Genomic DNA, 23316 nt, shown 5'->3' on the forward strand with positions numbered 1-23316 from the left:
CAAAGGCTAATAGAATTCTGCCAAGAGAATGCACTGGTCATAGCAAACACCCTCTTCCAACAACACAAGAGAAGACTCTACACATGGACATCACCAGATGGTCAACACCGAAATCTGATTATATTCTTTGCAGCCAAAGATGGAGAAGCTCTATACAATCAACAAAAACAAGACCAGGAGCTGACTGTGGCTCAGATCATGAACTCCTTATTTCCAAATTCTGACTTAAATTGAAGAAAGTAGGGAAAACCACTAGACCATTCAGGTATGACCTAAATCAAATACCTAACAATTATACAGTGAGAAAGTGAGAGATAGATTTAAGGGACTAGATCTATAGAGTGCCTGATGAATTAAGGATGGAGGTTCATGACATTGTACAGAAGACAGGGATAAAGAACATTCCCAAGAAAAAGAAATGCAAAAAAGGAAAATGGCTGTTTGAGGAGGCCTTACCAATAGTTGTGAAAAGAAGAGAAGCAAAAAGCAAAGGAGAAAAGGAAAGATATACTCATTTGAATGCAGAATTCCAAAGAATAGCAAGGTGAGATAGGAAAGCCTTCCTCAGTGATCAGTGCAAAGAAATAGAGGGGGAAAAAAAATAGAATGGGAAAGACTAGAGGTTTCTTCAAGAAAATTAGATACACCAAGGGAACATTTCATGCAAAGATGGGTTCGATAAAGGACAGTAATGGTATGGACCTAATAGAAGCAGAAGATATTAAGAAGAGGTGGAAAGGATACACAGAGGAACTGTGCAAAAAAGACCTTTAAGACCCAGATAATCACGACAGTGTGATCACTCACCTAGAGACAGACATCCTGGAATGTGAAGTCAAGTGGACCTTCGGAAGCATCACTAAGAACAAAGCTAGTGGAAGTGATGGAATTCCAGTTGAGCTATTTCAAATCCTGAAAGATGATGCTGTGAAAGTGCTGCACTCAATATGCCAACAAATTTGGAAAACTCAGCAGTGGCCATAGGACTGGAAAATGTCAGTCTTCATTCCAATCCCAAAGAAAGGTAATGCCAAAGAATGCTCAGACTACCTCACAATTGCACTCAACTCACACGCTAGTAAAGTAATGCTCAAAATTCTCCAAGTGAGGCTTCAACAATACATGAATTGTGATCTTCCAGATGTTCAAGCTGCTTTTAGAAAAGGCAGAGGAACCTAGATAAAATTGCCAACATCCGTTGGATCATCAAAAAAGCAAGAGAGTTCCAGAAAAACATCTATTTCTGCTTTATTGACTATGCCAAAGCCTTTGACTGTGTGGATCACAATAAACTGTGGAAAATTCTGAAAGAGATGGGAATACCAGCCCACCTGACCTGCCTCTTGAGAAATCTGTATGCAGGTCAGGAAGCAACAGTTAGAACTGGACATGGAACAACAGACTGGTTCCAAATAGGAAAAGGAGTACATCAAGGCTGTATATTGTCACCCTGCTTATTTAACTTATATGCAGAGTACATCATGAGAAACGCTGGGCTGGAGGAAGCACAAGCTGGAGTCAAGATTGTTGGGAGAAATATCAATAACCTCGGATACACAGATGACACCAGCCTTATGGCAGAAATTGAAGAACTAAAGAGCCTCTTGGAAAGTGAAAGAGTAGAGTGAAAAAGTTGGCTTAAAGCTCAATATTCAGAAAACAAAGATCATGGCATCTGTTCCCATCACTTCATGGCAAATAGATGGAGAAACATGGAAACAGTGGCAGATTTTATTTTGGGGGGGGTCCAAAATCACTGCAGATGGTGACTGCAGCCATGAAATAGAAAGACACTTACTCCTTGGAGAAAAGTTATGACCAACCTAGATAGCATATTAAAAAGCAGAGACATTACTTTGCCAACAAAGGTCCATTTTGTCAAGGCTATGGACTATAAAGAAAGCTGAGCACCAAATAATTGATGCTTTTGAACTGTGGTGTTGGAGAAGATTCTTGAGAGTCCCTTGGACTGCAAGGAGATCCAACCAGTCCATCCTAAAGGCAATCAGCCCTGAATGTTCATTGGAAGGACTGATGTTGAAGCTGAAACTCCAATACTTTGGGCCCCTGATGCAAAGAGCTGACTCATTGCAAAAGGCTCTGATGCTGGGAAAGTTTGAAGGCAAGAGGAGAAGGGAACAACAGAGGATGAGACGGTTGGATGGCATCACCGACTCAATGGACATGAGTTTGAGTCAACTCCGGGAGTTGTGATGGACAGGGAGGCCTGGCATGCTGTAGTCCATGGAATCTCAAAGAGTTGGACATGACTGAGTAACCAAACTGAACTGATGGAATATTAACTTTACACCTTACATTTTTATCCCTCTCACAAGTTGAGTGGGCATTCTCTCCTCAATGTGAAAGACACTTAATATATCCAAAGTGTTTCTGTTATTTCCTGGAATTTCTGGTTTCAGGAAAACTAGGTAAAGATGCAAACAATTAACTATTTTATTCTTTTAGGCAACTCCAAATCCATGGCATGGGAGATAGACTTAATGGATTATGATATAATGCTATCATGTTTCTGACTCTAAAAATTGCCCATATGAATTTGCTTTCCAATATTTGATGCTATATTCACTTTTACTGTTCTCTAATCTTTCTTATTCTTTGCTCTTTTCCCCTGGAATCCACTTAAGTAGCAGAATTAGTCCCTTTTTATTTTCTGGCTTTCAGGTCATATTCTATGAGCAAGTTGAATACATATAATCACTAGGCTAGCATTGTGAATATAGTGAAATATTTCTTCCAGAAGGCAGATTTTAATTATGATTCTATTTAAATGCTATCAGTAACATGGTAAAATTTACATTCACTATTCTTCTCTAAAATAATAGGGACTTATAATTTTTTTTTTTGCTTTTAAATCTGTTTTATTATTTCCTTTGAAAGATGTGTTAAAAATATTCAAATGCTACTGATTACCCCTACCCAAAATAATTATATTACTCTGTTGAAAATTACTATTACTATTTAATCCACAGTTGATGAGTTACTATGATTATGACTAAATATCTTTTTTTTTTTTAATGTATAATGTCCACTCACCAGGAACACAAGAACAAGCAGTGCCATATGCACTCTCTGAGACAGACTTATCAAGCACTGAATCAAAATTTCCCCTTCTCCTTCTAAATTAACTGAATTGAATAGAACCAGAGATCAGAAATAATAGATTTCAACTAAAGCTAAAAGGTCACAGTTTCTGTTTGCATGCTGTGTTATTGAAAGCAATACCATCTTCACACATGTCCACTCTCTATCAATAGAGACCATGAATTCAAAGCAATTTTGACAATAGTTAACTGACAGAGAACCAAGAACTCTTTTGCTGCTACTGCTGCTGCTGCTGCTAAGTCACTTCAGTTGTGTCCGACTTTGTGCGACCCCATAGACGGCAGCCCATCAGGCCCCGCCATCCCTGGGATTCTCCAGGCAAGAACACTGGAGTGGGTTGCCATTTCCTTCTCCAATGCATAAAAGTGAAAAGTGAAAGTGAAGTCGCTCAGTCATGTCCAACTCTTAGCAACCCCATGGACTGCAGCCTACCAGGCTCCTCCGTCCATGGGATTTTCCAGGCAAGAGTACTGGGGTGGGTTGCTATTGCCTTCTCCCAGAACTCATCTGAGCAACCATCAACTCATTTAATTCCCTCCTCAATCGTGCGAGGAAGTAAAACTGTTATCTTCATTACACAGATGAGGAAACGGAGACCCTAAGGTTAACTCTAAAGTTAACCCTAACGTGAACTTCCCGATGTTCAAGCTGGATTTAGAAAAGACAGAGGAACCAGAGATCAAACTGCCAACGTCCGTTCCATCTTTGAGAAAGCAAGAGAGTTCCAGAAAAACATCTACTTCTGCTTTATTGATTATGACAAAGCCTTTGATTGTGTGGATCATAACAAACTCTGGAAAATTCTTCAAGAGATGGGAATACCAGCCATCTACCTGCCTCCTGAGAAATCTGCATGCAGGTCAAGAAACAACAGTTAGAACTGGACGCGGAACAACAGACTGGTTCCAAATCAGGAAAGGAGTACGTCAAGGCTGTATATTGTTACCGTGCTTATTTAATTTAGATGCAGAGTACATCATGCGAAATGCTAGGCTGGATGAAGCACAAGCTGGAATCAAGACTGTTGGGAGAAATATCAATAATAAAGATATGCAGATGACACTACCCTTATGGCAGAAAATGAAGAACTAAAGAGCCTCTTGTTGAAAGTGAAAGAGGAGAGTGGAAAAGTTGGCTTAAAACTCAACATTCAGAAAACAATGATCACAGGATCTGGTCCCATCACTTCATGCCAAATAGATGGGGAAACAATGGAAACAGTGACACACTTTATTTTTTTGGACTCCAAAATCACTACAGATGGTGACTGCAGCCATGCAATAGAAAGACGCTTGCTCCTTGGAAGAAAAGCTATGACCATCCTAGATAGCATACTAAAAAGCAGAGACATTACTTTGCCAACAAAGGTCCATCTAGTCAAGGCTATGCTTTTTTCAGTAGTCATGTATGGATGTGAGAGTCGGACTATAAAGAACGCTGAGTGCTGAAGAATTAATGCTTTTGAACTGTGGTGTTGGAGAAGATTCTTGAGAGTCCCTTGGACTGCAAGGAGGTCCAACCAGTCCATCCTAAAGGAAATCAGTCTTTAATATTCATTGGAAGGACTGATGCTGAAGTTGAAACTCCAGTACTTTGGCCACCTGATGTGAAGAGCTGACTCATTAGAAAAGACCCTGATGCTGGGAAAGATTGAAGGCAAGAGGAGAAGGGGACGACAGAGGATGAGATGGTTGGATGGCATCACTGATTTAATAGAAATGAGTTTGAGCAAGCTCTGGGAGTTGGTGATGGACAAGGAAGCCTGGCATATAGCAGCCCATGGGGTCACAAAGAATCAGACACAACTGAGTGACTGAACTGTACTGATAGTTAACTAAATTGCCCAAGATTACCTAGGTGATGACCCAGGTGGGTATTTCAAATGCTTTCTCCTATGTAACATCTACAAACAAGCTTCTACGTACTTTACTTGCAACAGACAAAACTGAAGTCATAAGGAAACAGAGAGAGGGCTAAATAGATTGACCAACTGTCCCAATTTGCCCAGGACTGAGGGGTTTCCTGGGATGGGCAACCTTCTGTGCTAAAATCAGGCAGATCCTGAGCGCACTAGGAAATAGGGGTCACCCAAAAAGAAGCTAATAAATGTGAGGTCAGCAGAATTACAGGTTTGAACCTTGAGTTGAGAAGAGCCCCTGGATTTGGAAATGGCAACCCACTCCAGTTTTCTTGCCTGGGAAATCCCATGGACAGAAGAGCCTAGCAGGCCACCATCTATGGGGTCACAAAGCATTGGACAAGACTGGTGACTAACACTTTCAGCAAAATGATGATAGTAAGTACTGTAGCCTGTTGATGTATGTTCTTATTTTATCTTATCCCTTATCTTATGTTAAAGGATAATGTCTTATCCCTCATGAAATATCATTCTGGTTCTCTCAGGTGATGACCATGTTACTAATTTATTTGAGAGAAATGGAAGTGATCATAGTAAAACCTCTCCTTCTATCAAACATCTCACTGTAATATTTGTATAATATATGTCTGAATATTGGTAGAATGGGTGGATTGTGTATACATCTAATGCCAATCTTCTCTTGCCATACTGAACATACTCAACTCTTTTCCTACTAAAAATGTTGACTATAGCCATGGATTGGAAAACTCAATACTGTCACTGGTGGAGAGGAAGAAGTTTTCCTCCACCCTTCTAGATTCTTCTGGTTGGTCAAAGAATTCAATTGACATGAGACAGATTAACAGGAGAAAATTGAATAAAAGATTAATAACATGTCTAGCTGGGAGACATCCAGGAGAATGGAGTAACTCATCAAAATGGGTGAAACCCTCACTTAGACACCAACTTTAGCTATAGACCAAAGAAGATACTGGGGGTAATAGTTCAGGGTTCCAAAGGGGAGGAAGGCAATTCATATGGAGATGGAAAAGCAAATGTTTGGTAAACAAATGTTTCCTGGGCCAGGCAGAGACCAAGAGAAGGTAGGTTTCCTTCACCCACTCCTCAAGCAGATTCTTTGCAGAGATCTGTATTCTGGGAACAGGCCCTTTATCTAAAATCTTTGGGGCAGCTAAGGGAGACTAGAAGTGCACATCAAATTAACATCATAACAATTCAGGATGACTCTCCCCCAAAAGACTAATTTCTTATCTGATAAAATGGAGCAGACACAATGGTGTAGTACCACAGATTTAAAGTTCACATAGACTTGTGTCTCAATTCCAGCTCTACTGTTGGTTTGCTTACATCTTTGGAAAAATTACCTTTAATCTTGTTGAAGCTCATTTTACCTATATGCAAAAATGGGAATAATTACAATGAATCCATAAGGAGCCGGTGCTGCTGTTGTTCAGTTGCTAAGTCATGTCCAATTCTTTATGACTGTATGGACTGCAGAATGCCAGGCTTCCCTGTCCTTCACCATCTCCTGGAGTTTGCTCAGATTCATGTCCATTGAGTCAGTGATGCTATCTAACCATTTCATCCTCTGTTGCCCTCTTCTCCTTTTGCCTCCAATCTTTCCCAGCATCAGGGTTAAAAAGCTATATATCATAGCACACTGCATAGAGTAGACAAATGGACTTATAGAGATAATTTTATTATCTGTAATCATTCCATTCAATTTTCCCTACTGGCACAGTCAACATACATGATTTAAAAATTAAGTTTCCCTCCGCCGGGATTTTCAGCAACCCTTTATTCTAGTAAGATATGTTTATCTATTTATCTATGTATCTATCTATTGCCTATTAATTGACTCTCTAGCTCAAAATAACTTAAAAAGTGATCTTTAATATATTTAAAATATGAGGATTTCTACTGAATATTGAAATGCACATAGAGATTCCTCATATGAGGTGTTATCAAGTAACATGATAGATTTGAAATAATAAAACAGATTTCTGCATGTAGTTAGGGAATTAATCTTACTGTTTTGGGAACATGGTTTGTATAACATGGAGAAATAAGTCTGCTACTCTACATTCTACTGGGGAACTATAAAGTAATTCTAATGTATTTTTTATAGTCTAAATATATGAAATTCTACATTCATAGATGCCTCAATTTTTAATTCTCTCATTTATGCAAGGGATTTGTGTGATAAAATTATATCAGGCTATATTTCATAAACCAAAGCATTATAGGTTTGGAATTTATTTTAACAATTATCTATTCAATACTGAGGCATCTTTGGGGAGTGAGTCTGTTTACAAGTTTTACATGTTATGGAAATAAGCTGGCAAATTTGTTTGCTGTGGTAAGAATCACCGACAGCCTCTATCTTACAAATAGCAAACTATTCACATGCCTTCTCCCCAGGCTTCTCTATCACAAAATCCTCTGCTCCGGGATTGGCAGGAAAGTTCCATATGGCCAAGAGCCAACGCTTCTCCACTCAGCTGGGTATTCCAGAAGCAGACCCAAAGGCAATGAGTAATGCAAAAACGATTTGCTAGAAAGAATTTCTGGGAAATTAGCTAGGGGAGGGGGAAAGAAGCACTGGATTGGGGAAAGACCAAAAAAAAGGGTCACAGTAGCAAGCAAAGCCCCATGGGAGCTAAATGACTAAATCCTACAGAAGAGTCTGAACCACAGAGCTTATGATAATTGACAGTAAGGGAGCTCCAGCATCATACCAGTGGGTTAAATACCTCCTGGCAGGGAAGGGGAAGAGGGATTGGTAAATTTCCAGGCAGTTTCAGTTCTCCCTGTACCAAGCTAAGCAGGTTTGGTAGCTTGAGGTGGTGGTGGCAGGGATTTACTCGCTAAGTCTTATGAGATTCTTTGCGACCCCATGGGCTATAGCCCGCCAGGTTGCTCTGTCCATGGGATTCTCCAGGCAACAATACTGGAGTGGGTTATCATGAGGACAACCCTCAAAACAAAGAGATACAGGTGATGGTTGGGAGTGAAAGCATGTGGTAGACCAAACAAAGGGTAAAGGGCACAAAAATGATAAAATCATCCCAGGGTATATGTGCACAGTACTGGCAACATCTGCTACAATAGTTCAATTCTTTGTTAAAAAATTCTAATTTCTTTTGGAGAGTGCCAATGTATATAGCCCTGGTTCATCAGGGTCTGGATCACAACTGGTCTGTTATGTTTAGGGCACTTCTGTCTCCACTGCCTTTGACTGATCAAAGTATGACCATGAGTGCCTGATCTAGTAAATGGAAAATCTACTTTTGGCCTCCAGGAACGTGGTTTCTTCCTGAAAATGTCTAATCTTTCCTTCTTCGTTTTCTGTTTTTGATAGTGTCACTTGAGACTGTGATGCTTGGAGCTGCTGCAGTCATCAAATGTCTATCAGTGAAGGACAGGAGTGTGGGTAGCAGAAGACACCGTGGAATCACAGAATCAACCGAAAGGACTGCCAACCTCTGGACATCTGGTCAAATAAACAATAAATGCCTTTCTGATTTAAGTCCAAGGTGACCATCTAGAGTATGTGTACCTTTGGCTCAGGCAAACACTACCCCACAATAGAAAGCATGAATTATACAAAGGCACTGATTTCTAAGTTTTCTACTTCCATAGTCTTTCTGAAAATGAATCAAAGAAAGGCACACGTGTGAAGGAGATGCTGGTTCTTCTTTTCCTCCTTCCCTTTCACAACTTCCTCTGGCCCCTGTAAAAGATAGAAAACTGACACTCTACCCGTAAACATTGTCCCAGGCAGTAAAAACCTCCAGGATACTAAACAAAGGGACAATTTGCTATAATAGAATCATAATGGTTTTGGAAAGTGAAATTTACTTTAAAGTGAAATTTACTAGATAGCAAACCACTTTGTGAGGCAAGTGGTTTTCCCTTTGTTGGTATCCAAGGAACTGAAGGGGAATCTAATCAGGGTGTCAGCTAACAGATTATTAAAATACTTTTTGATGGTGGATCATTTGGTTATTTTGGCATGTATCTTAGGAGTTCAAATAACTGAATTGCTAAAACAAAACAATTTCTCTTTATTTTTTAGGAAGGCAAAATGTTTTTACTTATTTTTTTAATTGAAGTATAATTAATTTACAGTGTTGTGTTAGTTTTAATGTACAGCAAAGGGATTCAGTTAATTTTTTTCAGATTCTTTTCCATAATAGGTTATTATAGGATATTGAATATAGTTCCCTGGGCTACACGATAGATTCCTGTTGTCAAAAAATTCTATTTCTTTACTTCTTGTGAACAAGTTCTGTCAACAGAACAACTTCTGTCACTCTTTATTACAAAATTTTAAATTTTGTAGGATAAAGTCTATGTTCAACTCTGACTCATTGTGGTAGTAAGAGCCATTCAGCATTACATAAGTTATGAAAAAGAAAAGAAAATCTCCATCCATCTCGTTAATGGATAAAAGTTACAGTACATTATTTTTCATATTTAATAATTATTTCACAAAATTCTGTCATGTTTATATTCTTATGACCAACTGTGTACTAATATCATGATGACAACTCCAATTGACAAAAAATTTTTATTAGAGCTTTTATCATAGCAAAGTAAAAATATAATACTTATAAATTAATTCAATATAAATTAAAAATATATATATTAGTCAATAGAATATGACAGTGTAATAAAGGAATTATAAACAGAAGGTATATCTCATTAGGATAAATTTTGTAGAAAAGATGGAATAGAAATGCTAGTCACATTTAGAAAGGAATGAGATAACATTTCCAGCTATCAAGAAATAAATATTTGTTTACATTTAAGCAGATCATAGTGAACATCAAGACAATACATTATTTACATTTCACTGGAAACACCTAAAATGTGACATAGCAATTTCATTTTTAAATGTCACTATTTACAATTCACATAAATTATTTCCTTTGAAATTCTTTTAATATTGCCATTTAGACAGCATAACTTAGAAAGAAACTTGAGTGGTAGTACTTAATTTTACAAAATAGTTCTGAAGTATAAGGTCAAAGGTATTTAGAAACAAGAGGTTAACAAGATAGACAAATATTGTATGTGCTCACTTATTTGAAGAATCTAAAAATAGTCAACCTCATAGAAATAGAGCAGAATAGAGAGTAGAATTTTTCTCCATGCATGTAGATGTTAAATATAAATGGGAATAAATTCTTCAAGAATTTGCTTCAAGATATCTTTCTCTGTGAACGTAATTTTTTCTGCATTTACCTAATTCTTTATAATAGCTGCATATCAACTACGTAGTCTTATCGAATCAAAATGAATCTAGAAGTTTCCAGAGTGATGTATATTTACTTCATTTCAAATTTGAAACCAATGTCAATTATAATATAATGAATATTCTTATATTTTCCCATAAATATCTCTATATGATAGCTTACTAAATATGTGATCACAGGGTCCATCCACTGGTAATTCAAAATCTTAGCAAATCCTGCCAATTGTTTCAACAGTGTTCACTTCAATAAATGTGATATGAGATAGCTAGAGTCTCTCTTTCTTTGCTTCCCTGGTAGCCCAGATGATAAAGAATCTGCCTGCAATGCAGGAGATCAGGGTTCGATCCCTAGGTTGGGACAAATCCCCTGGAGGAGGAAATAGCAACCCATTCCATTCTTGCCGGGAGAATTCCATGGTCAGAAGAGCCTGGCAGGCTACAGCCCATGGACTCACGAAGAGTCAGATACAACTATTTCTTTATTGCATTTTAAATGATCAAGCTTTTGAATCTATGGTGATCTGAGGGTCAAAATAATCTTATTTTTGCATTAACTTGTATTTTACTGATTTCTAGTGAGGGTGAGCACTAGTGATTACATTTACTGGATACTTGTATTTGTCCTTTTACAATTTGCTTTATATTAACCTTTTTGCACAAATGTATTGCAGTTTTCTTACTGTTTTAAAGATATTTTAAGGCTTCTGTCAATTGTGACCACTTCTCTCTTTTACATTTTATGAGTAATTTTCTTCCAGTCATTTTCTTACCATTTAATTTCATTAATTTTGTCCCTTTTGTGCATTTATTTACATTATTTTCATAAAGTTAAATCTGTTTAGCTCCATGACATCTATCTTTCTCTCTATTTCTTTGCTATTTGGTTGTGATTTTCTGAAGGAGGCAAACTGTTTGTACAATGTACACATATTTGCTTTGGCAAAAGTACATCAACATTTTTCCAACAACAACAACAAAAAAGAAATGCATGTGAAAATATGTTCAATATCACTAATCATCAGAGAAATGCAAATGAAAACCACGAGATACTATCTTACGCCTGTCAGAATGGTTCTTATCAAAAAGTCTACAATTAACAAAATATTGGTGAAAATGTGGAGAAAATGCAAGACTTATAAACCAGTGATGGGAATGTAAACTGGTGTAGCCATCATGGAAATGGTATGGAGGTTTCTCCAAAAAGTAAATTAGATATATACCCAGCATATCTGAAAAAAAAAAAAAAATACGAATTTGAAAAGATACATGCACCCCTAATGTTCACTACAGCATTATTTACAACAGCCAAGACATGGAAATACAAGTCTCTCAACAGATGAATGGATAAAGAAGCTATGATCACACACACACAGACAACAGACACACACACACACAGGAATACTACTGGGCCATAACAAAAGAAGAAAACTTTGCCATTTGCAGCAACACAGATGGACTTGGAGGGCATTATGCTAAGTGAAATATATTAGAGAAAAATAAATAAGTATGATATCACATGTAGAATCTGAAAATTACAACAAACTACTGAATATAACAAAAAAGAAGCAGACTTACAGATACAGAGAATAAACTAGTGATTACCAGTAGGGAGAGGGCGATAGGCAATGTAGTGGTGGGGGAATAAGAGAAACAAACTCCTGGGTATAAGATAGGCTCCAGGGTGTATTATACAACACAGGGAATATATTCAATATTTTGTACTAACTGTATATGGAAACCAAACTTTAAAATTTGTATAAAAATTGTAAACTATTTAAAAAGAAAAATAGAAAAATCATATTGTCTATAATTCCTGGATTATTTAATTTTAGTTCAGTTCAGTTGAGTCAGTCAGTCGTGTCTGACTCTTTGCGATCCCATGGACTGCAGCACGCCAGGCCTCCCAGTCCATCACCAACTCCTGGAGTTCACTCAAAATCATGTCTATTGATGCCATTGATACCATCCAACCATCTCATCCTCTGTCGTCCCCTTCTCTTGCCTTCAATCTTTCCCAGCATCAGGGTCATTTCTAATGAGTCAGCTTTTCGCATTCAAAGTACAGGAGCTTCAGCTTCAACATCAGTCCTTCCATTAAACATTCAGGACTGATGTCCTTTAGAATGGACTGGTTGGATCTCCTTGCAGTCCAAGGGACTCTCAAGAGTCTTCTCCAACATCACAGTTCAAAAGCATCAGTTCTTCAGCACTCAGCTTTCTTTATAGTCCAACTCTCACATCCATACAGGACTACTGGAAAAACCATAGCCTTGACTAGAACGACCTTTGTTGGCAAAGTAATGTCTCTGCTTTTTAATATGCTGTCTAGGTTGGTCATAACTTTTCTTCCAAGGAGTAAGTGTCTTTCTATTTCATGGCTGTAGTCGGCATCTGCAGTGATTTCGGAGCCCCCAAAAATAAAGTCTGCCACTGTTTCTCCATCTATTTGCCATGAAGATGCTATGGGACCAAATGCTATGATATTTGTTTTCTGAATATTGAGCTTTAAGCCAACTTTTTCACTCTCCTCTTTCACTTTCATCAAGAGGCTCTTTAGTTCCTCTTCACTTTCTGCCATAAGGGTGGTGTCATCTGCATATCTGAGGTTATTGAAATTTCTCCCGGCAATCTTGATTCCAGCTTGTGCTTCCAGCCCACCATTTCTCATGATGTACTCTGCATATAAGTTAAATAAGCAGGGTGACAATATACAGCCTCGATGTACTCCTTTTCCAATTTGGAACCAGTCTGTTGTTCCATGTCCAGTTCTAACTGTTGCTTCCTGACCTGCATAAAGATTTCTCAAGAGGCAGGTCAGGTGGGCTGGTATTCCCATATCTTGAAGAATTTTCCACAGTTTACTGTGATCCACACAGTCAAAGGCTTTGGCATAGTCGGTAAAGCAGAAATTGATGTTTTTCTGGAACTCTCTTGCTTTTTCGATGATCCAGCGGTTGTTGGCAATTTGATCTCGGTTCCTCTGCCTTTTCTAAAACCAGCTTGAACACCTGGAATTTCACCGTTCACATATTGTTGAAGCCTGGCTTGGAGAATTTTGAGCATTACTTTGCCAGTGTGTGAGATGAATGCACGCTTAATTTTAAAAGGTACAATTAAATGTTTTTTTCAAACATCACTTAATGTATTTTAATATAACATTTCCCTATTTGCTTGAAATGCATCTTTATCATAAATGTAATTCTTTTCTATACATTAGTCTTTTTTTGAATTCTCTCTTCTGCTTTATCAATTTTTGCTTCTTCCTCCACTAATTCTACCATGTTTCAATTACTTCAGTTTTATTTCACATTTTGGTTTAAAATAAGGCTCGTTGTCTTTATGGTTCTTTTAAATGCAAATCTCAACACATCTCATGTTTTCTTCTCTACTGCCATATAAGCTTTGAAGTCATTTGTTGCATTATTTCTATAATAGAATCATCTTCTTAGACTAAAATCATAGGTGAATTTAGAGAAAATGAGTCTTTAAAAATTGGTAACTTTTATCAAAACAATTACAAATTTCAAAAATCAAACAAGATGAAAAAATATAGGGTTAATGTGTTATTTTTTCACTTTCCTCAATTATGTACATTGCTACCTTTTCTCTCCTGTCACTGCCACTAGAGAGTTTGGGATAAGCTTATACTAGGACTGACCTTATTTCAGTTTAACTAAGAAGAAGCAAAAACAAAACCAAATACAAGAAACCCATAGGAATGTGCCTGAAAGTATAAGGATGTAAGCTGTTGATCCAAGCCAGGTTAACTTCAAGCCAGAGTAAAATAAAATGTTACAGAATCTTCTAAACTGTCTACTTTGAGTATCTAGAGCCCTCTTGGTTCTTGAGTGCAGCCCTGATTTAGCATCTTCCTATCTTAACTCTCTTCAGCTTCCACCTTCCAAAGATCTCTCTCTTCTTTGTCAAATATACAGTAAATATTTTCTTGTACATTAAGGATTTTTTTAGATAATTGTGGGGTCACATGCAGTTGTAGGAAGCCATATAGAAAGAGTCTGGGTATTCTCCACCCCGTTTCCCCCTATAGAAACATGTTGCAAAATGACAGCACAATATCACAGCCAGGAAATTGAGAGTGAAACAACACGCTGATTTTGTTTGCATTTCCCCAGTTTTACTTGAACTCATGTGTGCATGCATGTGTGGGTGTGTGTAGCCCTTTTTTCCACCTCACATATGATTAACTATTCTACAGTGATTATAAGAATGTTTTATCTTAATTATAGACTCACAACAGTTTTGCTGTGGAAGTGATATACTGCATGGTCTAGAATGATTTGTAACAGAGTTTAAATGTAATTAATTTAGAAAAAATATTAATGTATTGTGGAAATTAAACCACAGACCATGACTTTGTGACATGTGAATTCTAATAGATCAAAAAAGATATTTCTATTCGTGTGAAAGGGGCTGGTTTTTCATCTGTTGGTGCTAATTTATTAGTATACAGCCTAGGTGATCAGCTTTCCAAATGAGATTTTGGCTTCACATATTACAGTGAAACATTTATAATTATTGCTACAGAAAAACTACATTAGGGTAATATTTAGTCAATCTTTGTCAATAGGAAACAAAAGCATAAATCTAACACTAGATGGAAAAAACAGAATACAAGATTGCTTTAGATTACATATGGTAAATGTTGATTAATTTACTTACAACTGCATTTTTCTCTGATGAAATTCTATTTGGGTGGCATGCCTATCTTTATTTAAATTCATTGTTTTATCTTGTCATAATTATTACTAATTTATGCCCTGCCATTTGTGCTTAAAAATAAAGTGCTTAAAAGGGTAAGCTCTAATGTGTATTCCTTATTTTAAAATCATTCTGTGGGCTTTCCTTTTCCTAATTATATTTGGCTCATCACAATAGGAAAGAAAGTTCCGTTTCAAAAATATTCACATGGAATTCAAAGAGGGTCCTCTTCAAGATAGGATAGAAATGGACTCCATGAGAGCTTCATAACTTGGGAAAACACGTTCTTCCTTTGCTCCTTTTATTCTTTACTATTGCTATTGCTGTTGTTATCATCATTATTTGGAATGCTGTCAACTTCCTTTTGCTTGGGATATTTTTTCCCTGGGCTTTATCAAAGGCTTGTATTCTCTTAAAATGTGGCACACATCTGGACACAGTTTATTCTGAATTTTAGCAGCTAGTTGACTGACAAAATTGAGCAAAGATCAAAGAATCATATAGGTTGATGGGTTAGCTTGGTTGCTACTACAGTTAAGTTGCTTAGTTATGTCCGACTTTTTGCAACCCCATGGACTGCAGCATGCCAGGCTTCTCTTTCCATCACCAACACCCTGAGCTTGCTCAAACTCATGTCCATTGAGTTGGTGATGCCATCCAACCATCTCATCCTCTGTCGTCCCCTTCTCCTCTCGCCTTCAATCTTTCCCAGCATCAGGGTCTTTTCCAAGGAGTCAGTCCTTCATATCAGGTGGCCAAATTATTGGAGTTTCCATATCAGTCCTTCCAATGAATATTCAGGACTGATTTCCTTTAGGATTGACTGGTTTGATCTCTTTGCACTCCAAGGGACTCTCAAGAGTCTTCTCCAACACCACAGTTCAAAGGCATCAATTCTTCGGCACTCCGCTTTCTTTAGATCAAACTCTCACATCCGTACATGACTACTGGAAAAACCATAGCTTTGACTAGATGGACCTTTGTTGGCAAAGTAATGTCTCTGCTTTTTAATATGCTGTCTAGCTTGCTCATAGCTTTTCTTCCAAGAAGCAAGCATCTTTTAATTTCATGGCTGCAGTCACCATCTGCAGTGATTTTGGAGCCCAAGAAAATAAAGTCTGTCACAGTTTCCATTGTTTCTCCATCTATTTGCCATGAAGTGATGGGACCGGATACCATGATCTTCATTTTTTTCATGTTGAGTCTTAAGCCAACTTCATCACTCTCCTCTTTCACTTTCAGTAAGAGGCTCTTTAGTTCCTCTTCACTTTCTGCCATAAGGGTGGTGTCATCTACATATCTGAGGTTATTGGTATTTCTCCCAACAATGTTGATTCCAGCTTGTGCTTCACCCAGCCTTGCATTTTGTATGATGTACTCTGCATATAAGCTAAATAAGCAGGGTGACAAGATACAGCCTTGATGTACCCCTTTCCCAATTTGGAGCCAGTCCATTATCCCATGTCCAATTCTAACTATTTCTTCTTGACCTGCATACAAATTTCTCAGGAGGCACGTCAGGTGGTCTGGTATTCCCATATTTTTCACAGTTTGTTGTGATACACACAATCAAAGACTTCAGTGAAGTCAATGAAGCAGAAGTAGATGTTTTTCTGGAACTCTTTTGCTTTTTCTGTGATCCAATGGATGTTGGCAATTTGATCTTGGTTCCTCTGCCTTTTCTAAATCCAGCTTGAACATCTGGGATCTCTTGGCTCACATATTGTTGAAGCCTAGCTTGGAGAATTTTGAGCATTACTTTGCTAGAATGTTAGTTGAGTCCAATTGTGCGATAGTTTGAACATTCTTTGGCATTGCCTTTCTTTGGGATTGGAATGGAAACTCGCCTTTTCCAGTCCTGTGGCCCCTGATGAATTTTCCAAATTTCCCGGCATATTGAGTGTAGCACTTTCACAGCATCATCTTTTAGGATTTGAAATGGCTCAACTGAAATTCCATCAGCTCCATTAGCTTTGTTCGTAGTGATACTTCCTAAGGCCCAGTTGACTTCACACTGCAGAACGTCTGGCTCTAGGTGAGTAATCACACTATCATGGTTATCTGGGTCATAAAGATCTTTTTTGTATAGTTCTTCTGTGTATTCTTGCCACCACTTCTTAATATCTTCTGCTTCTGTTAGGTCCATACCATTTCTGTCCTTTATTGAGCCCATCTTTGCATAATATGTTCTCTTGGTATCTCTAATTTTCCTGAAGAGATCTCTAGTCTTTCCCATTCTACTGTTTTCCTCTATTTCTTTGCACTGACCACTGAGGAAGGCTTTCTTATCTCTCCTTGCTATTCTTTGGAACTCTGCACTCAGATGGATATATCTTTCCTTTTCTCCTTTGCCTTTTTGCTTCTCTGCTCAGCTATTTTTAAGGCCTCCTCAGACAACCATTTTGCCTTTTTCATTTCTTTTTCTTGGGGATGGTTTTGATCATGGACTCCCATACAATGTTAGGAACCTCTGTCCATAGTTCTTCAGGTACTCTATCAGATATAGTCCCTTGAATTTATTTGTCAGTTCCACTGTATAGTCATAAGGGATTTTATTTAGGTCATACCTGAGTGGAGAAAGGAATGGCAAACTACTTTAGTATTCTTGCCTTGAAAACCCCATGAACAGTATGAAAAAGCTTGGTTCCCAAGTTGAAAGTAAAACAGAGGGGCTCCTGCCACCTGGGTCTCAGACTATCTTTTCTGGATTGACTTTTGCCAAGAACAACAGGGCAGATTATCTTTTGCTGTTGTTAAATTTGGAAGATAAATGGTAGAGAAATAACCACCAGTATCCTCATCATTCTTATTTTGTTCACCATAAAGCAAAGTGAAAGAGAAAACCATAAAGAAATTATGATGAATATTTTCTGGAAATAGGTCTGCTAAGTCAAACATTTTAATTTATGCCACTGAAGATTTAGTGTTAATTACTATTATATTGGTATTAAAACACTTCAACTTTATAAAATTTAGTTTTTACGTCTATAAATAAACCACGCAAGCATATATATGCATATTCAGCAAGATCCAAAGTCCATCTGAGCAGAGTACAGTGTTATGAAATCATCATGAAAAATAATTTGATGTTAGATAATGGAAGGTTTTGGATGCTCAGAAAAATGATTTTGGTGTTAACATCTGCCAAGACATTTTAAGTCTCTACCTACTTAGTACTTAGTAGGTAATTAGTAGGTACTACTTAGTACTTCCTTTACCTACTTAGTACTCTTTTTTTAAGCCTTTGACTTTTTCTTTGTCCTAGCTTTTGTGACTCAATCTTGTGCTCACTTTCTTTCCCCTTAATGTTCTCTTTTATCAAGGCCCCTAATGCTCCTGATGCAGTGAGAATTTTAGATCTGTTTCTTTAGAAATCTTAAGATAGGAAATTGAATTCACAAAGGCAAATGTGGTCAGTCATGAGACTCAAGTTGAGCAAATGCCTAGCTAGGTGTCTAAGTGAGGCAGAGCTGGACATCAGAAGAGCTCTTTCTTGATGATTCTATAAGGTAAAATTAAAGGTTCAGAGTCTAGAAGTGTTTCCATAGCCTCTCTGAGTACTGAACTTCTGGAGGGGGTTTTCCCTCTTGTTACACTGACATCTCTTTCTCTGTAGCTCACATTCAGGGGCCATACCTACTGCTAACTAATATGACCAGATTGCTGGGCTGAATTGACTGCTAGGGAGGAAGAGCAGGACTATGGCAGATACCCAATAATGAACAGGTTAAGGACTACAGTAAAAGAAATACATTCAATTCTATACACACCTCTCAGCAGGACAGACAGCAGAAAAAAATGAAAATGCCTTCTTCAATTAGCCTATAGAAACGACTGGCATTTCTCAAGGACCAAGTCATCTATTACTCTAAGGCAATTCTGAGTGCTACAGAGAGAAGATCCACTGCCCTCTTGTCCTACATACATACAAAAAAGGAAAAATAATAATGGAGAATAATGGAGACGAGAAGTCAAGATGGGTATATTTCAGTTCATGTACAATATTATCTTTTTTTTTAAATTTTATTTAATTTTTAAACTGTACATAATTGTATTAGTTTTGCCAAATATCAAAATGAATCCACCACAGGTATACATGTGTTCCCCATCCTGAACCCTCCTCCCTCCTCCCTCCCCATACCATCCCTCTGGGTCATCCCAGTGCACTAGCCCCAAGCGTCCAGTATCGTGCATCGAACCTGGACTGGCATCTCATTTCATACATGATATTTTACATGTTTCAATGCCATTCTCCCAAATCTTCCCACCCTCTCCCTCTCCCACAGAGTCCATAAGACTGTTCTATACATCAGTGTCTCTTTTGCTGTCTCGTATACAGGGTTATTGTTACCATCTTTCTAAATTCCATATATATGCGTTAGTATACTGTATTGGTGTTTTTCCTTCTGGCTTACTTCACTCTGTATAATAGGCTCCAGTTTCATCCACCTCATTAGAACTGATTCAAATGTATTCTTTTTAATGGCTGAGTAATACTCCATTGTGTATATGTACCACCGCTTTCTTATCCATTCATCTGCTGATGGGCATCTAGGTTGCTTCCATGTCCTGGCTATTATAAACAGTGCTGCGATGAACATTGGGGTACACGTGTCTCTTTCCCTTCTGGTTTCCTCAGTGTGTATGCCTAGCAGTGGGATTGCTGGATCACAAGGCAGTTCTATTTCCAGTTTTTTAAGGAATCTCCACACTGTTCTCCATAGTGGCTGTACCAGTTTGCATTCCCACCAACAGTGTAAGAGGGTTCCCTTTTCTCCACACCCTCTCCAGCATTTATTATTTGTAGGCTTTTGGATCACAGCCACACATGTACAATATTAAAAAGGTTGAGGTTGAGAGGATAGAGCAAAGGCTCAGAATAAAGGTAGAGACTTCAATTACCAGAGCAAAGAGCTCACTTCCTGCCCAGTGGATCCTCCATTCTTATGAGGGTGTCTCAAATAAGCTTCATTTATTTTTGGCCTGAGGAAAGCACTGTTTTCTGCTTCAGATTAATGGGTGGAATAAAGAATAGCCCCAAATCTATAAGCTCCTAAGCCCATGTAATCATGTAAGTACTAGAGTTCATTTAACATAAATGTTTACTAAGCATCTACTCTGAGCCATGTTACTTTTTCTGGTGTTGGTGATATAGTTGTAACACAAGATAGTTGTAAACACAACAGAGTTCTTGCCCTCATGGAATTTATATTCTAATAGAGGATGAGATCAATAATTAAATGTCCAGATGAACATGCAGTGTTTCAATGTAATTGATATGTATACATATAGCTGATTCACTTCATTGTACAGTAGAAACTAGCACAACATTGTAAAGAAAGTATATCCCAATTAAAAAAAAAATAGAAATAAAGGCAGGTAGTGACCAATACCATGATGTAATTTAGGAGCTAAGATTGCTGGGGCTTCCCTGGTGGCTCAGACAGTAAAGAATCTGCCTGTAATGCAGGAGACCTAGCTTTGATCCCTGGCTTGGGAAGATCCCCTGGAGAAAGGAATGGCTACCCACTACAGTATTCTTGCCTGGGAAATCCCACGGACAGAGGAGCCTGGCAGGCTACAGTCCATGTGATTGCAAAGAGTCGGATGTGACTGAGTGAATAACATTTCACTTCACATGCAGTTGCTATAAACAGATATTTCTCTGAAATTAAAATGAACCTTTATTCAGAAAACCACTCACAGGATTTAGGTCAGGAAGAAACACACTTGATATGATCTGCCAATTTCTTTAACAGAAACAAGGCAGTTCCCTAGATGGAGAACACCAAGTATTTCTGTGGAGCATAGCTTTCCCCTCTCCTTCTCTACAAGGACATCTGGGATATTTCCTGAACAAGGAAGGTCTTGTTAGAGTTGAGAAAGGAGAATAATTAATTCTCAGGTGTTTTAACAATATTCTTTACATAAAGGATTTACTCATTATTTCAGAAGAACTCATATTAATAATCCAAATGCTTCTGTTCAGGAGAATGATTATAAATTTTTGGCTTTCTGGATTCCTAGACTGAACTCAGGAGTCAGCAGAGATGCATCTTCAGCCAAAGAGAAACTGAGTTAGTGCAGAACTGTTCCTGACTGATATCTTTTTTGGCTTCAGAGTTTCAATATTTCATAAGGACTGTTTCACCACAGTCAGTCCCCTCCCCTCCCACTAACTCTGAATTGATGCATTTAATTGGATTATGACCCTCTTAGTTAGGCACTCATAATGATGAATTATTTCTCATTTAGCCTGTATTCTGATGTTTTTCTTTTGGGTGAGGTTCTTGTCTGATTTCACCACATCTCCTACCCTGTCTGCTGGATTGTCTATTGTACTGATGCTAGGGCCAGGTTTTGCAAGAAAGAGATGGGGGGATTGAGGCCTGGCTCCAGGACAAGAAGTTGAGCCAAGAGCATAAGCTGCATCTTTACTGGAAACCATCACACTCTGCTGTGCCTTTCTTTCTTTCTTAAATTCTTCATCTATTTCCTTATAAAAATACAAAATGAATATCTACAAGTGCCACATACGGTGCTAGAACTGTGAAGGTCATTTATTGGCTTGTGACAGTCATTCTCAGAGGGCAAAACAATTTCATGTAGTTATGCCCAAAGGGTAAACATTCATTGCAAATAATTACATGAAATACCAGTAAACACTCAAAATGATGAGCATTTACTCTCTAAACAGAAGTGATAAAATATCAAACTTCAGGAGGTACAGAAAACCAAGTATTACACATGCACTACAGGTATGCAAAAGCAATTTTAAAATCAGCTTCCTGCCTGATAGATGGCATGGCCTGTTTCTCAGCTAGGGAAGAGAAGGCCAATTAAAAAATAATATACCTGATATCAGTCATAACAAACTGTCAAGACTTTACCAAAAATTGCTTTATCAGCAACTATGTACAGTGATAAATCATTACCCATCACCGATACTACTCAAGAACAGTAGTAAGCTTCGTGAGAACCCTGTGAAATTTTTCCTCCATAATTAACCCTCATTAAAAAATGGCAGGGTCCCCCCTGCCTTCAGAATGATCAGAGATGACATAAATGCAGCTGAGAACAGCTGTGACACAGGTGTTGTATGTGCAGTTTCTTGGGAGTAGCTCATCACTTATGAAGCGATTCATTAAAAAAATTTTTTTTACTCATTCTGTTACAAAAAAATGGAGAAATAGGCTTAGAATGATCATTTCTAACTTATTAGAGGAAATATCAAAGGACAGCCAATGTTTTGTCACTGTGTTTCAAGAAATAAACCTTGATATAAAATGTTTAAACAGTCCATTACGTCATGCCAAAGGGAATAAGAAGAGTTGCCTCAATATGACTCCCACTGGTCTAACTGGGATTTGCACATCAAAAAACTACATATTAATGATGATAGCTCATATTATCTTCAATATAAGAAACACCAAGTCTATAGTGATACTCAAAAACAAAAGAGACACAAGGGAAACTCTTTGGTGAACAAAAATGCTAGCTAATCCATTTGTACATAACAATGCAATAAAAAATTGCCAATGACCTTTGCAACCACTAATATGACTACTGATTTAGGTGAGAATCATGCATAGATTCTAAAACCGTTAGGTGAAATGTTGGAGGAGGACGGTAATATGGTCTCATAGCATGAAGCCACAGTAGCTTATTATTTACAATGGATAAAAATACCTCTACAACAGGGAGAACGAGAAAACAGTATTTTAATTCAGTCTTCAAACCAGGATACCCATTGTGACACAAACCAACAAGATGTGTTTTCTGAGACTCTATTAGTAAGAAGTGCACATTTAGAGAATTCTTATCAAAAAATTTTATCATGCATTTAATCATGAGGAAACATTTGGATCGATCAAAATGTGGGGCATTCTACAAGACAATTGACCTGATCTCTTCAAAATATCACTGTCAAAAAAGAAAAAAAGGGGTTGACAGGAACTTTCTAGATTAAAAACAATTTAGAGACATATGACAATCAAATGTACTAAATTATCCTTGATTGGATCCTAGTCCAGAAACAAAAATCTGAAAAAGCATTTAGGGAAGTTTGGGGAAATGTGATTATGAACTCTATGTTGATGAAAAGTACTCTATCGTTGTTGAACACCTTGGAGGGGTACTAGTTTAGTTATGAAGGAGAAATCCATATTCTTAAGAGACACAGCATGAACTATTTCTGATGTAATGTCATTGTATCTATAATTTCATTTCAAATGGTTCAGTAAAGATTATGATAAAGATACAGAACTAGTTACAGCCGATGTGGGGAAAGTGTTTTTAAATAGTCACATTTCAAGGAAAGATTTTATTATGTTGC

Source organism: Bos mutus, chromosome X (assembly GCF_027580195.1).
Source record: "Bos mutus isolate GX-2022 chromosome X, NWIPB_WYAK_1.1, whole genome shotgun sequence".
Taxonomy (NCBI): domain Eukaryota; kingdom Metazoa; phylum Chordata; class Mammalia; order Artiodactyla; family Bovidae; genus Bos; species Bos mutus.